This window comes from Crocodylus porosus, unplaced genomic scaffold (assembly GCF_001723895.1).
Source record: "Crocodylus porosus isolate Cpor-Errol unplaced genomic scaffold, CroPor_comp1, whole genome shotgun sequence".
In the NCBI taxonomy this organism is placed as follows: domain Eukaryota; kingdom Metazoa; phylum Chordata; order Crocodylia; family Crocodylidae; genus Crocodylus; species Crocodylus porosus.
This window is the reverse complement of record NW_017728886.1, coordinates 73,903,149-73,916,984: the sequence shown is the minus strand read 5'-3', so window position 1 is coordinate 73,916,984 and position 13,836 is coordinate 73,903,149. Positions and strand designations below refer to the sequence as shown.

Below are 13,836 nucleotides of genomic sequence, written 5' to 3'. Positions count from 1 at the left end.
AGAACTCAGTGGGAGGGCCTGGAAAGGCAGTTATTCCCTTTCATTACTGCACAATGTGTAAGCCAAAATAATTCCTTAGACCTGTATGCAGATTATGATTCTTCTGGTCTTCAACCTTTCAGGCCTTATTGTGGGGAAAGTTGTCCCTAACCAGTCTGCACAGACTCTGGACAACACTAGCAAGTTAAGGCTCCTGTCTTCTGATTCCTGACCCAGGACTGAGATTTCATGCAGGTTTTCTTAACCCACAGGATCTCTAGCTTTGCTTCCACAAACATGACAGCTGGACACTAAATCTCCCATTCCCCTCCCTTTGTACTTCTAAATCAGACCTGATAATTCATATGGAACATGTCTGATCTATCCTCCAGAGCATCATCTGTGCAAGTGTACTTTTGAGGTACTTATGTACTGCTGATCCCTTGTCTTGAAATAGGTGTTAGATGTTAGGCAGTGAATGCAGTCGAGACAAGTGTAGTCAGCCCTGTTGTGTACACCACAATGACCCCTTCTCAGGCTCAGATAATAGAGCATTGACATGTGACAATAGCAAGGGTTAGATTACATTGGATATGGAGAAGTCTAATGATGTTAATTGCGCAATGCACACCCAAAGGCCCAATATTTAGTGTTCCTCTCACTAACTCATACACCATTGAGGGTAGGGAAGATGTCTGATATAAGAAGCAGTCTCTTGTGCATGAAAATCAGTCTCACTGGGATCTTTCTGTGGAAATGAGTACTCACCATTTCAACAGAAATGCTGCTCTCATTGACTTCTATTGTTTTAGTAATCCTCTACAGTCAGTTGCTTTATTCTGTCAGGAGCCTGCTGTCGTACTGGCTGATCTCCATATTACTGGTACCTGACTCTACTTAATACAGTAGGAGCTGTGGTTATCCTCTTGTGCCCATAAGCATGTATTTATATAATGAAGGCACTATCTTCCCACTCTCTACCACTCCTGAGCAAATGCGGTAAGGAGGTAACCTCTGTCCTGCACACATGCAGTGCTGCTGGACTCTTGGACATAAACGAGCAAGTTGTTGCCAGCTACTTGTTCCAGCCTTGATGGTAGTTTTATCCTTGGTGACTGCAGGAGTGAAGTTATTTGCATGGCCCATTGCCATATATCCAGTCTGCCTCTGTAGATTGCTTATTCAAGATGGCATGGTGCCCAGGAGAGGAACATTGTTGCTGCAGGTATAAAAACTGAAAAAATGCTTACATTTGTGGCAGTTGATGGCCGTTTAATACCCAAAGGGGCCAACAGAGAGCAATGCAATAAGACAGTTCTTTTGGCCCACTCACCATGATGCAGCACTTGCAGAGAACTATATTAGCATATTCAGATGCCTTCATTTTCAAGGGAAAAAGATTTTTGTCTCTCTCCATTTAAACCTTTTTTTTTTTTTAAATCCTGCCATCATTGCCTTTGATTGTAGCATACGTGTGTAGAGCTAGGTAAGTAGCATTTGTGTGACTGATGTAGACTGTGCAGAAATAATATTGATATAATTTCCAGCTTCAGTTCTTCATTCCTTGTTTTTGTCATATATCAGGACACTAACATTATTTTAATATGGTTTTATAATTGTACCTACTGTGTCACTTACTATGCATATCTCTTCTGATTTCTGTGCAGATAAATAGATCATTTATCTTTGCCAGATTGTTTAGTCACTTGTACTGATAAGATATTTAATTTTACCAAATTACAAAAATCTAGGATGATTTAGAGAAGGGTCAGTACTGGGATAATTTTATATTTTATAATCCTTAATGATCTAAAGCCCTAAAATGCTGGCTTCCTCCTTGCCATTTTTAATTTTTTTAATGGAGGACAGTTTCCTTCCTTTGTTCACAGTTTACATCATTTAGGAAAATTTAGACCATCTGTAAAACTCTTGTTATTTACTTGATAAAGATTCCTTGAAAATTCAGAAATTTTATTTGAGTAAATAGGGTTCCTTTTTTGAGACAGGAAAGAGCTTCCTAGTACTGCCATCAAAGTACAAGTCTGTGTACATATTGGTAAAGCATGTTTTTTAAACCAGCTAGCAGATTAGTAAAAGGAAAATCTTTTTTTCCATGTTCATTGGATGGGAGCCTCTGGAACTGCATTTTGTCATTTTGGTCTGGGTATGGGTTGTCAGTTGTAGGAACAGTTTTAAGTGTTTTACCCACTTCTTCACATACTATATTTCACCACTATACAGCAATTTACTAAAAAAGTTAATTGCTGTATTATTTTATGGTGACCTTGAGTGTGTTTCATATCTGAAAAAAATGACATTTGGGTTTTCTAATTTAGAAGCACAAAAGAGGTTGAAAAAGACAGCACTAGTACCTGATTCACACACTGAAAAACTGCTTACATTAAATTATAGGCTGCTGAAGCTGGAACCAAAGATAACATTATTAGACTTTTGCATTAAATATGATTAATGGGACAAGAGGGATATAGTGCAGGCTACCTGATGTATATACCTTATTTATTTTCATGGGTAAGATTTCATCATTTAAAATCAAATGTGTAGGTGTGTGTATTTCTTCTCTTTCTCCATTTTGTAGGCTTAAAGCTTGCCTTTTAAAATGCTCGCATTTTCTAAAAGCATCTAAGTAAACTGTAGTGGAATTTTGGAAGAAGAGGAACTCTCCTGTCTCCTTTCTCTTTCTGTTCAAGAACTTTAAGGTTCAGGATTGTATAGGATAGTTTTATAACACAAAAAGTCATTGGCAATGGGAAAAGAATTATTACTTACAGATGTGCCTGCTGTTTGCAGAATATACAAAAAAGATAAGACAAAGCAAAAGTAATATTCAAAAAGTACCAAGCCCTCACAGCTTCATTTAGTGACTGGAAAAATATAGAAATTGTGTTTTCCTGTAAAAATACTGAAACCTTGATTCTGCCAGACACTCCTTGGTTTGCATAGCTGCTCATCCAGAAAATGTGTATGTCACCTAAGGACAGCGATCCTGTTCCACTGAGGATGGCGCACAACCCTCTTCTTGTTTCATTGATAAGCAATATACAACTGCCAGAGCACGTAAGCGAGAGACGGGAGCCACCTTCATATAGCCAATAGGAAATGCTGACTTACGGTGGACATCACATGATTCCATAATCTCAAGATCCAAATGGTCCAAAAGGGGAATCCATTTACATAAGCTAGTTTGAAGGAGGGCCACCTAATTATCATTGGTCTAGCAGCCTAGTGGGTGGGGCTCTCACCCAGGAAGTGAAAGACTTGGGTCTTGGGCCTCTGCTCAGGCTGAGGGGATTGAATACACAGCTCCCATTTCTCAGGAGAATGACTTAACCACCAACCAAAGAACTAAACTGGGTAGAAGGGACTCTAGTCATGGGATTAAAGGGCAAGCATACTAGATGGAGCCTGACTGTAAAGCCCAATGAAGCCTGCTTGGAAGGGGAGGAAAAATAGGTTCTTTTCCCAGTGCTATTTGGGAGACATCTCCTAATGATCATTTAATGCAAAATGCATAGACAGCATTGGAAACAAACTCTAGAGCATAGAAAGAAGAGCTAAGGAAATTACAAAGCATACCAGTGATTGACTAAAAGAGGGAAAAGACCATTAGAAAAGTGTATTTTTCACACACATTTTTAATTTATAGAAGTGTGGGCATAGTAGACATTAGGTGGACAATGAAATCAGTGTGATGAATTGTGATTTCAGTGTTTCCCCTGTATTATAAAAAAACTTGTATCTTATTTTGACATACCGGGTGCATCTACACATGCAATTAATTCTAAGAAATAAACTCTGGAGAAGCTTAAGGTTGAGTAAACTACTCCTGGGCACAGCATCTACATGTGCACCCGGGACAGCAGCAATTTGAGCTGGGGCACAGCAGTTTACACTAGGGCCACTTTCTCTGCTCTGCCCCAGGCAGTGGGTGGCAGTGTCAAGTGGCAGAGGGGCTGGCTGGAGCACAAGGATGATGAAAGAGCAGGGCTAGGTGGCAGGCAGGAATCTGCCCCCCTGCTGCTTGGGCTAACGGGATACAATCTATGCCCATGGTCAGTGTCTATACATGCATTTAATGTCAGTTAATTGCTTTGGGGTGGTGTTAATTGGTTTACTGTGGCCTAATACCATCACACGTATAGGCAGTGACACTTTACTCCACAGCTAATTAGTCTATTCTGCAGTAAAGTGCATGTGTAGATGCCACTGTTACTAAACTATCAGCCAGTAAATCATCTTTTCTCTGCAAAGGTTATGAAAATGGTTTTCACAGCAGTAGTGACATTCCTAAAAGCTTTTTTTCTGAAGTAGTGCAGCACATCTAGCACACTGCTTCCTACACTGACTTCAGTGCAGAGGATCAGAGGTGCCATTTCATAGGAAAAAGAAAAACTTGTAATACATGAAATTTCAAAATAGGAAAACTGATGGGGCAAGAAAATGTAGTTCCTGGGGAATTTTTTGGCAAAGGACAATAAAAACTATATGTGGCATATGGATGCCTTTTAGGCATTGATATGCAGCTAGTTGCTAAAAATACTCACCTGTGCTTTAGGTCTCTGTCCTAGGTGCTAACAGCTTTCTGAGCAAGTAGAAAAGAAGGTAGAACATGAGAAAAGATGTTTGGACCCTTTGAAATATAAAGTGATATGAAAATTCTTTTCCTAATAAGCTCTGAATTTTTTGTTTTTGGAAAAATAAGATATAATGTGCATGTACCTAAAAATGCATGGGAACATTTACAATATTTAACATACACACTGGAAAACTCTTTAAGCGATTACCAATAAAGATGGTTCTCCATAAGATTTCTGTGTTTTTGCTACCTAACCAACACTGATACATTTTGTGCATTTAAACTTTAATGGATTTTTATTAAAATATATCTGCTAAAAAAGTTATACGGGTGCTGATTGCTGTGGCAGCAGGGTAACTCATTTCAGTAAAGTCAGTTTGTTTACAAAACAGGCATTTTCTGAGTTAATAAATTAATGCCTGGGTATTTAACATCAAAACAACCTCCGAATTCCCTGTCTACCTGGTACAAAAAACACAGCACAGTACACCCTCAATCTGTCTTCCTATGTTTGTCATCCAAATGATTGAATAAAAGGTTTAAAAACACAGATTTCTTCCTTGTGTGTATTTATCCTGGTTCAAAAAACACATTATTTTTCCTCCAAAGTAAAGCATCTTCACTGCAATTAAAAAACTTATGTCATAGGGTTCCTATTTGTAAAAATAATTGTCACAACCTGTCTAATCTCAGTGTATTGACTTGACTCGGGGTCTCTCTCCAAGGAGTGCAATAACACTGTTCTACTGTATAATTCATTTCTTAGGGGAGCAATTTTCAATATAAGGAACAGGAAGTTTTTTGATCCCTGCACTGAAGTAGATCCCAATTTGAGGAATAAGACATTCCTCAAGACTGTCAAGACAACATTGAATTAGGGCAATAATTTAATCCTGATTTTTGACAGAACTGATTACTCAGAATTGTGAGAGAACTTTTACCTGAGACCAAATGTGCTTTACTTTCTACTTTCAGGAAAAATGCCTTGCAGCTCACAGAAGTGGTACTCAGTGACAATGGCAAATGGCAGAGAGACTTTCAAAGATGCAGTTGTATAAAAATAAGTGAAATTACCTTTCTGCCTTAGAATAATATCTGTTACTTGTGTATCTGTTGGCCTTTTGCTCTCTCAGAGCTGTTCCTGATCTCTACCTGATGTTGCTCAAAGCCTAACCCAGTACCCCATGTGTTTCCCCTCTGAGGAGGCTCACACATTTCAGAGACAATCAGTTCTCATTCCAGCTGCTTGTATCCTTTCCCAATGACTCAGCAAAGTTTCAGATGCCTTTCACTGGCACTCATCAAAACTATATATATTTGCTAACTGGAAAGCCAAGTAAAATATTGTCCTTAGATTTTTTTAGTCTTATCTTATGTTAAAGGACGGGCAATTAGATATTTTCATCTGAAGTAGTACACTTTATTGTGTACTACTTCAGATGAAATTTTTAAGTGTAACCACATGGGGTGTGCATCTAGTAGCCTTTCATAGAAAGTTTTGCAAGCCTGTGGCATCTAGTTTTCACCCATGTTTAGAAGAATATGAGAACTCCATTTAAATTAAGGTACAAAGCAGCTGATAACAGGTGGTTTACTTGTCTCCTGCAGGCTTATGTGATGAGATTTCCATTGTATATGTTTAAGGTACTTACATATTTTTCTTTACCCAGGTTCTCTATCAAATCATCAACTTGGCGTACAAGATGTTCATTGAGTTTTAAAAACAAATGACGCTGCATGAAGGAATCAGCATGATTTTGGTACTAAGATGACATGGCACTCCTATGTTCTAGCAGCTGGCTCAGTGCTTCCCTGGTAAGTATATCTTCCATTTTGTTGCCAGAAACATATTCCTGGGGAATCAGTATGGACCTCTGCAAATAGTATTTTTTCTTTTTCAGATAGATTGTGCTTTTAGTAATCAAGTAAGTCTCAGGCATTCCATTAATGGTCCAGCTAATTAGCTATGAGCAATCTGGCATTATCTTTTTATCTACGACTTAATCTGAGCTAGTTTTTGTTCATTCACTAGCATGTGTAATTCCTCATCGATTTTGACATTTATCAGTTGCATTAACATTTGGCAAGTTTCATTTACTCCAGATTTAAATCTTTAAACAGACTAAGTTACTTTATGTAACTTCTGTTACATTAAACTCTATAATTGCCACTTTTTGTGTCTGCACACTCAGTGACCCACATTTGCTGTCACTAGTATATACTCACCAACTTAGTGAGCTTTGTATATACCAATAACATACTCTTTGTTTTTTTTAGGACGCATGTTCTGAATTACTTTTAAAAATCAAGAGTTTATACCTAACTGAGCTTCTGTGTGTGCCCACATATTTACACAGATTGTATCTGCATATATATGTGTGCATGAGAAAGTACTTAAGATGCTGTAGTGTGATATAAAATGTTACTAGCATAAGTAGCAAGGCTATGAGTGAGTTATACAGGTCATTCCAAATGAAGGCTGTATGTACTACATTATCTAATGCACTGTGTACATGCCACTGAATTTACAGGGAAGTGTTTTTTTTAAATGTTTGAGAAAATTATTTGCCATTACTGATTGGAAGTAATTGCATATCCTTTCCCCTGCAGAGTCAGCTGCTTTGCTATCATGAGTTAGGATGCAGAAGAGACAGGAAATATCCAAGAGATTAAAAACTTCTGAACTTACCTAAAATAGCGTTTAGAGACATCCTGATACCCCAGTTTAGCATCTGCTCTGTTGGCCCCTTTTGAGATGAAAAACAATAACTTTGGGCACGTTTACATGTCACTGTACAGCAACGTTGCTAGAGTTGCTACCTTTTGGAAATACTAAAGCAGCAGTTCCCAATGTAGGGTTGTGACCCAAATGAGGGTCATGGGAGCAATGCTGGTGGCGCCACACACAAAGGATGAGCTGTGCTGTGTGCCGGAAGCTCCCCCACCCTTACCCCTAGGCCACTGCTGCACTCCGCTCCCAGCAGCAGGTTACAGCAAAAAAAGGGTTAGGAATCACTCTACTAAAGCATGGTACAGTACAGGTAGTTACTGCCCCGTGCACATAGTGTATGTTTAGATTTTGCTGCTACATTGCCACAGTGCTGTACTGTAACTGGGGAGTGTACTGCCATGGTAACATAGCTGGCAATCACATGTAGACCCTCATGATCACTATATTGCTGTAGTGTACTGCATGGTGACATTGTGAGTTGCCATGTCGCTGTCGGGCAATATGTAGATGTGCCCTTCATGTTCATTTTAAATGGTACAAAAACTTTGGTTTCAAGAATAGCATGTTCATGAGATGCTGGGCCTTAAATCTTTCACTGATTTGGGGACAAGTATACACCATACACAGGAAACCTAAAACTCGTGTAATTTGGTGGAAGAGAGAAAACTGAATGTTTGGTGCCGAGAGGGTAAAACACCTCTGCTGGACTGATTTATAAGGACAAATGTTGCAGCTGCTCAGAAAATAATGAATAGAATATAGCTGGATTATGAGGACTGAAGTGCAGTTTGTTACCTGACAGTTGAGGGAAATAGGAATGGAGGCATTTATTATCACAGAAAAGAAAGAAACATTCACAATAGTGAAAAAAGGTTTGCATTTTCTTTCCAAATCTGAAGAAAATTCCTTTTTAACTTCCTAAAACTGCTTGCATATGGCTGAGATTAAGCAAGGGAAAATTATTCCCAATGGGAAATGCTTGAAAAGTATTTTTATAAAAGAAACTTTTTTGTGACCTTATCTGGGCATTGGTGGCAGATAGCCCATATATAATGATTCTGACATATGCATAGATAAGTCTGCACTTGGATTTCCAGTTGAACAGATTATTTAATACTTGCACTAAGTAATACTAGTTCATGCTGAGATCTCATCAGATACTGCAAAACTAAAACTAAAACTGATTAATGAAATTGCTATGGAAACCGATGAAACTGCATGATGTGGTGGCTGTGATTTTACAGATGGCACCCCTCCATCTAAATCAGTCCTGTACCAATGCATCAGCCTGCATTCTTAGAGAGCATTGTACTGTTGAAAGTGCCATACCTTGGTTGGGAGCTAACATGAAATCCCTAATTATGTGTGGTCATTAATGGTCATTTTGCAGGTTTCTTAACAATTGGTCTCTTGGCCTCATTTTAGTTTAGGTAACTATCTTGCCTACCTGCTCTCTGACCGGAGAGTCAAATGAGTGTGGTATTTTTATGCACATCCTCTTGTGACCTCTTATGAAGTGTCACTCTGTGCTGTTAAACCATTGCTGGATTCTCCTCTAAGAGGCGGCAGCATTTAAGTGTCAGCATGCACACACACATGCAAATTCAAAAGCCTTGCTAGGCTTTGCTTCTACAAGGTACTTAAATACTGTATGCTCATGAGCATGCCTGCTTAAAGCTGGGCATGTACCTAAGTACCTTGTGGAATTGGTACCTAGGTTTTCTGAAAATGCAATGGCTTTATCTGTCACTATAGAATCTCATCTGGAAACAGTTAATAAGATGGTTTTATGCACTCATTGCAAAAAATTTCCTATAGCTACTCTCTTTACAGACTGTTCACACTGCCTTGATTTTTTTACTATATGTTACTAGCATCTGTGTATAGTGCAGCTATAATGCCATTTTACAAGCAACTGCTCATGTCTGGATATTGGACGACTCTCTAGGTAGTGGGAAACAAGTATGTGTCTTAACTTATTTTTGCTTGCTCAGACAATTACCCTATGATCTGTTTTAATCAAAAATGCTACATCATCTCCAGAGTTTCTATTTGTTTTTCAGTCTGAGAATTATGGTGTATTAGACATTTATAAACTTTGGTAGAAATAATTTGGACTCATGTCCAAATATGCTTCTTCTATTGTATATACTCTCCTCTCCTTGTATACCATAAATTTGCTATGCAAAAGGTGTTTGTACACTTTGTTTTGGAGCCTAGAAGTCCATTAAATGCATCAAACATTCTCTGATCTCCTTCTTAGAGCATTAAAAACAGCTCTCTGCTTCTCAGCTTTCACATGGCTTTATTTGATTGGTGGGAAAATACCTAACTTACCAAAGACAAAGTACACTCTACTATTTTTGTTAGAGCAGTTAACCACTGAGTCAAGTCATATCTTGGTTTTCTCTAATATGTAGGTGTGAAGGCCAAAAAACTTTCTGCATAATACTGGCTACACGATTATATTTGAACTTGGCATTTTTTTGCAATGAGTTCCTACATTTGTAAAACAACTCTGGCTGCACTTATGTTCAAGCTATTATTATTATTATTATTATTATTTAGATGTCATCTGCATGAGACACCACTTTACATACTGTTTTGACCCCCCTGCAGATTCAAGTGAACAGATGTTGTTGCTTTTAAGATGGCTAGCTGTGTTAGTGACACCTCAGTTTATGTTTCTATCTAATAACCATCCAGCAAGGTCAGGGTTCCCATGTGGTTCACTCAGCTGGTTGACAGAAACTCCATTTGCATGAGAGTGAGCTAACATTGATAGGCTCAGAGGGACTCAGAAGTTATTGCAGCCCCCTTGACTGAGAGATGCTTCCTCTATTTCTTATGGGCTTGTAGTGTGGGGGGTCCGGTTTCAATCTGCAGTTGCTTTTGCAGAACTCAGTCCTGCAGTGCGTTTGGCTCCCTTTCCACTGTTCAGTACCTCAGTTTTAGTAAAATCAAATGTTGCATGGGGATGGGTGTCCTAGTTATAAGTGGCTAGGTCAACCTAGCCTTTTGGGGAAAGAAGTCTGTAACATAACCAGAATCTTATGTTGGCTGGACAAAATTGTCAGTAGATTGCCAACCTGATGAGAACACACATGGTGGCACAGCTACAAGGTCTTAGTCAGTGTGTGCCAGGGGAATGGACCTATAAATGTCAGATGGAACTTTTGAGGAGAGAACATATGCTGTTCCTGCAGCGAAGAGAGTAAGATCTGCCACCTTTCTAGTGAAAAACAGGAAAAGTGGAAACCAGATCTGTAACAAGGATCTCTTTCTCCCTCCTTAGCCATGGGACCAGCAGAAATTTTGAGTGGGCACACCAAGATACAATGTTACTATATAATCTTAACCTAATGTTTCCCCCAATCTTATAACAGATATCATTAACTTTTAGTGAGTTACTGCCGAAAGTCTTTGTGAACGGGTGGATTGTTTGACACGGGGAGTTTGCATGAGGCAGGCCAGAATGTGTATACTAACTGCATATAACATAAGAGAGAGGGGGTGGCACTCTCCTTAGCAATCCAGTGAGGAGATGCTGTACCTCTGCAGTAGAGAAGTGCCCACAGTGTATTCATGTAGGGATACTGCATCTTGTTTGCTGGATAGAATTAAAATCAGTTTGTTTGAAGCAACTGCTATCCAGAGCCATGGCATCTGGGTTCTCTTTTACTTAGCCATACCTCTTCTTAATTTGAGGGTTACTAGCCCTATTTAGGTTTTGCCTCTCAATAGATGACATGAGAAATTATTTATTACCAGGAATCCTGTTTTTCTGTTTAAAAACCCGAAATTCTCTGATTTTAAAAATGTGGGTTTTTGCAATTACAACAAGGCTTAAAGGCCTTTACATATATAGGTATCAGATGAACACAATGTTTTATTGATATATTTACAGTTTTTAAGCAATTTAGAAGCCTATCAGTGCCTCAATCACTATAATAAAATACATTCTAAATACCTATATATTTTGGTGCTTGATTTTTAGGTTTTGTATCATAGAAAATCAGAGCTCTCCCTGCCCCCTTAGCTCACCAGGATGTGGATCCAGTTGAAGGTGTTTCCATAGCTGCTTTGTGGCACTGAGCAGCACTTACATGCCAGTGCCCTGCCCCTGTCATTGCCCCTCATTTCCAACCCACAGTCCCCACAGCCCTGCCAGTGCCCTTCACTCGGGACCTGGAGTTCCCCCCCTCTCACCATCTTTCTTATACACACACCTCCCCCTGTTGCCACCCCCAGCCCATCACACACACACATAGATCCTGCTGCCACCTCCACCACTTCCCCTGACTCCCCAAGTGGTTCTTGGGACCAGGATCTCCGTGGGGTGAGCAAGGCTGACAAAGCCCTGGGTTGGGCATGGCAGAATGCAGGCTAGCCATACCAGTCCTCTTCTCCCCTCACTGTGCCCTGCTGTGCAGTGCACCCCCAGCCACTGCCTCCCAACAGACCTGCCAGCAGCCACAGGCCACACTGAGCTGCTGCCACTGCCACCCCAGCTGGGCAGCTTCCCGAGCCCCAGCCCAACTGGGATGAGCCACAGCAGAATGAGGCAACCCACACCTGCTCCAGCTGTGGACCGCAGAGCAGGACAAGGTGATTGCCACCCACAGACCTCTGCCCATCCCCCCCCCATCACCCTGTCAGCTCTCCCTGCTAGTCCCAGCCCCCTGGCCACATGACCTTCACTGGATACACTGCCCCACTACCAGCCCTTCTGGAGGGGGTCCCCAGCTGCCCCCCCCCTCACCCCTGGGGCTCAGCCCTCAAAAGCCCTACTTACCCCAATGGGTGCAGGAGGGAAAGTGAGTCTGAACCAGCCCTGGCAGACTCAGATTCTCAGGCCCTGCCTGCTCCAGACAGGGCTTACGATTTCCTGCCCTTTAGCAAGTGGCTGTCACAGGCTGGAGCTATGCCAGTCTGCAGGAAGCTGTTTGCAAAAGGGGAAACCCGCTTCAGAGGCAGAAACCTGTGTTTTTCTCGTTTAAAGGGAAAAGCCACATTTTACTATGGGAAATAGAAAACTTGGATCCCTGTGTATTATTTGTGTAATAGAAACACCAAGCATCCCCAGAAATAATAAGGTCCTCATTGCTCTAGGAGGGGAACCAGACCAAGAGTGGAAAACTGACTTGTCCAGAATCATAAAACCAGTAGACCTCTGAATCTGTCCATTGATCCACATGCTCTCTCTCTTTTCTTGTGGCTTGAGGAAAAGCTCCTGAGTTCCCTGATTTGTAGCCTAGGCATTCTTTCATTTGTCACTTGTACATTTCCTCTGTATCCTGTCCTGCTTCTGTGTGGTAGTAAACGAAGGAATTGGAACAAGTTACTTGCAAGACATTAAATAATTCAGTTAACTCTAAGGATGGGTGTTATCCTGGCCCCAGCCTCAGTTCTTATATATTTGGATAACTTTTTCTCAGTCTCTTTTAGTCCTGTGGAAGAAAGTATTTGATCACATATCTGATTCTAAATATATAAGTCATCAAGGCTCTTTGTTTGAGTAAAGCCCACAAGAGACAGCACGGATGTTCTTTTTCCTTTCACTTTATGGTCAGCTGTTCTGTCAAGTTTTGAGGGTTGGTTTGGGGTATCTTTTTATTGGGGGGGGGTGTTTTTCTAATCTGGGAGGAAAACCCTTGTGAGGGGACTGTAAGCCAGCAGTCACAAGCAGTGTTGCTCAGTTTCAACTTTCAGTTTCGTTCAGGCTTCCTAAGTCCCCTGGTAAGGTCTTTCCTGCATTGTAGTGAACATTTTACTTCCTATAGTGGCAAATGTTAATGGAGTAATATAGTCAAGTTATGCATCTGTGTCACATGTCCTCATGTAAATAGGCATTCTCCTAAGATTATATGAGAAGCAGGGAAACTTTTCAGGCATGAAGACAAGGGAAAAGCAGATGGAATACAGTGAAAATGGTAATTGGCACCATACATGTCTGGCTTCTCAGACCCATCAGATTCACTTAAAAGAGTGATAGCTGTGCAAGGAAGGGAGAGGAGGAGAAACTGGTTACAGGACCATCCAGCAGGAAAATGGAAAGATTCAGAAAAAACGTTTTCTATTACAGCCTGTCAAAAGTGAAACCTGACATATAGCTGCAAAAGAGAACACTGAATTTCCCTTTTTTTTTTTGCAAATTGAAGTTTCTATGCATGGATTACAGTTGCGCTGGCATTGGATAGCACCTGATAGATGGCAAGTGCTCATAGGTGCTACATGCTAATTATTATTTGTTATATGCAGTGTCATCCTTATTTTCTTCGGGAGTAGCAATGAGAATTTTTTTCTTCAATCTAGGATTTACATCTTTATATATCTCCTCTCACTTCTTTCTCACTTAAAATTAGGAGGTGTGACTGTTTGCTTTTGGAAACTATTATTGTCAATCTTAAATCTGCATTATTTTTCCTAAATTATGTAAAGCTATTTCATAGATTTCATAGACATTAGGGCTGGAAGGGACCTCGGGAGATCATCGAGTCCAGCCCCCTGCCCAAAGGGCAGGAAGTCAGCT

The 13,836-nt window shown here is 40.3% G+C and overlaps 2 long non-coding RNA genes across 2 annotated transcripts in view; one reads left to right on the top strand and one right to left on the bottom strand.

Moving 5' to 3' along the window:
• LOC109311028 overlaps nucleotides 1-13,836 on the bottom strand; it is a 100,029-nt gene that overhangs the window by 10,117 nt on the left and 76,076 nt on the right. Inside the window, exon 3 of the long non-coding RNA XR_002101374.1 lies at nucleotides 4,542-4,579. This is a non-coding gene — a long non-coding RNA (uncharacterized LOC109311028). The remainder of the gene's footprint in view (nucleotides 1-4,541; nucleotides 4,580-13,836) is intronic.
• Nucleotides 6,247-13,836, top strand: part of LOC109311042 — a 47,881-nt gene continuing 40,291 nt past the window's right edge. The window contains exon 1 of the long non-coding RNA XR_002101386.1: nucleotides 6,247-6,388. This is a non-coding gene — a long non-coding RNA (uncharacterized LOC109311042). The remainder of the gene's footprint in view (nucleotides 6,389-13,836) is intronic.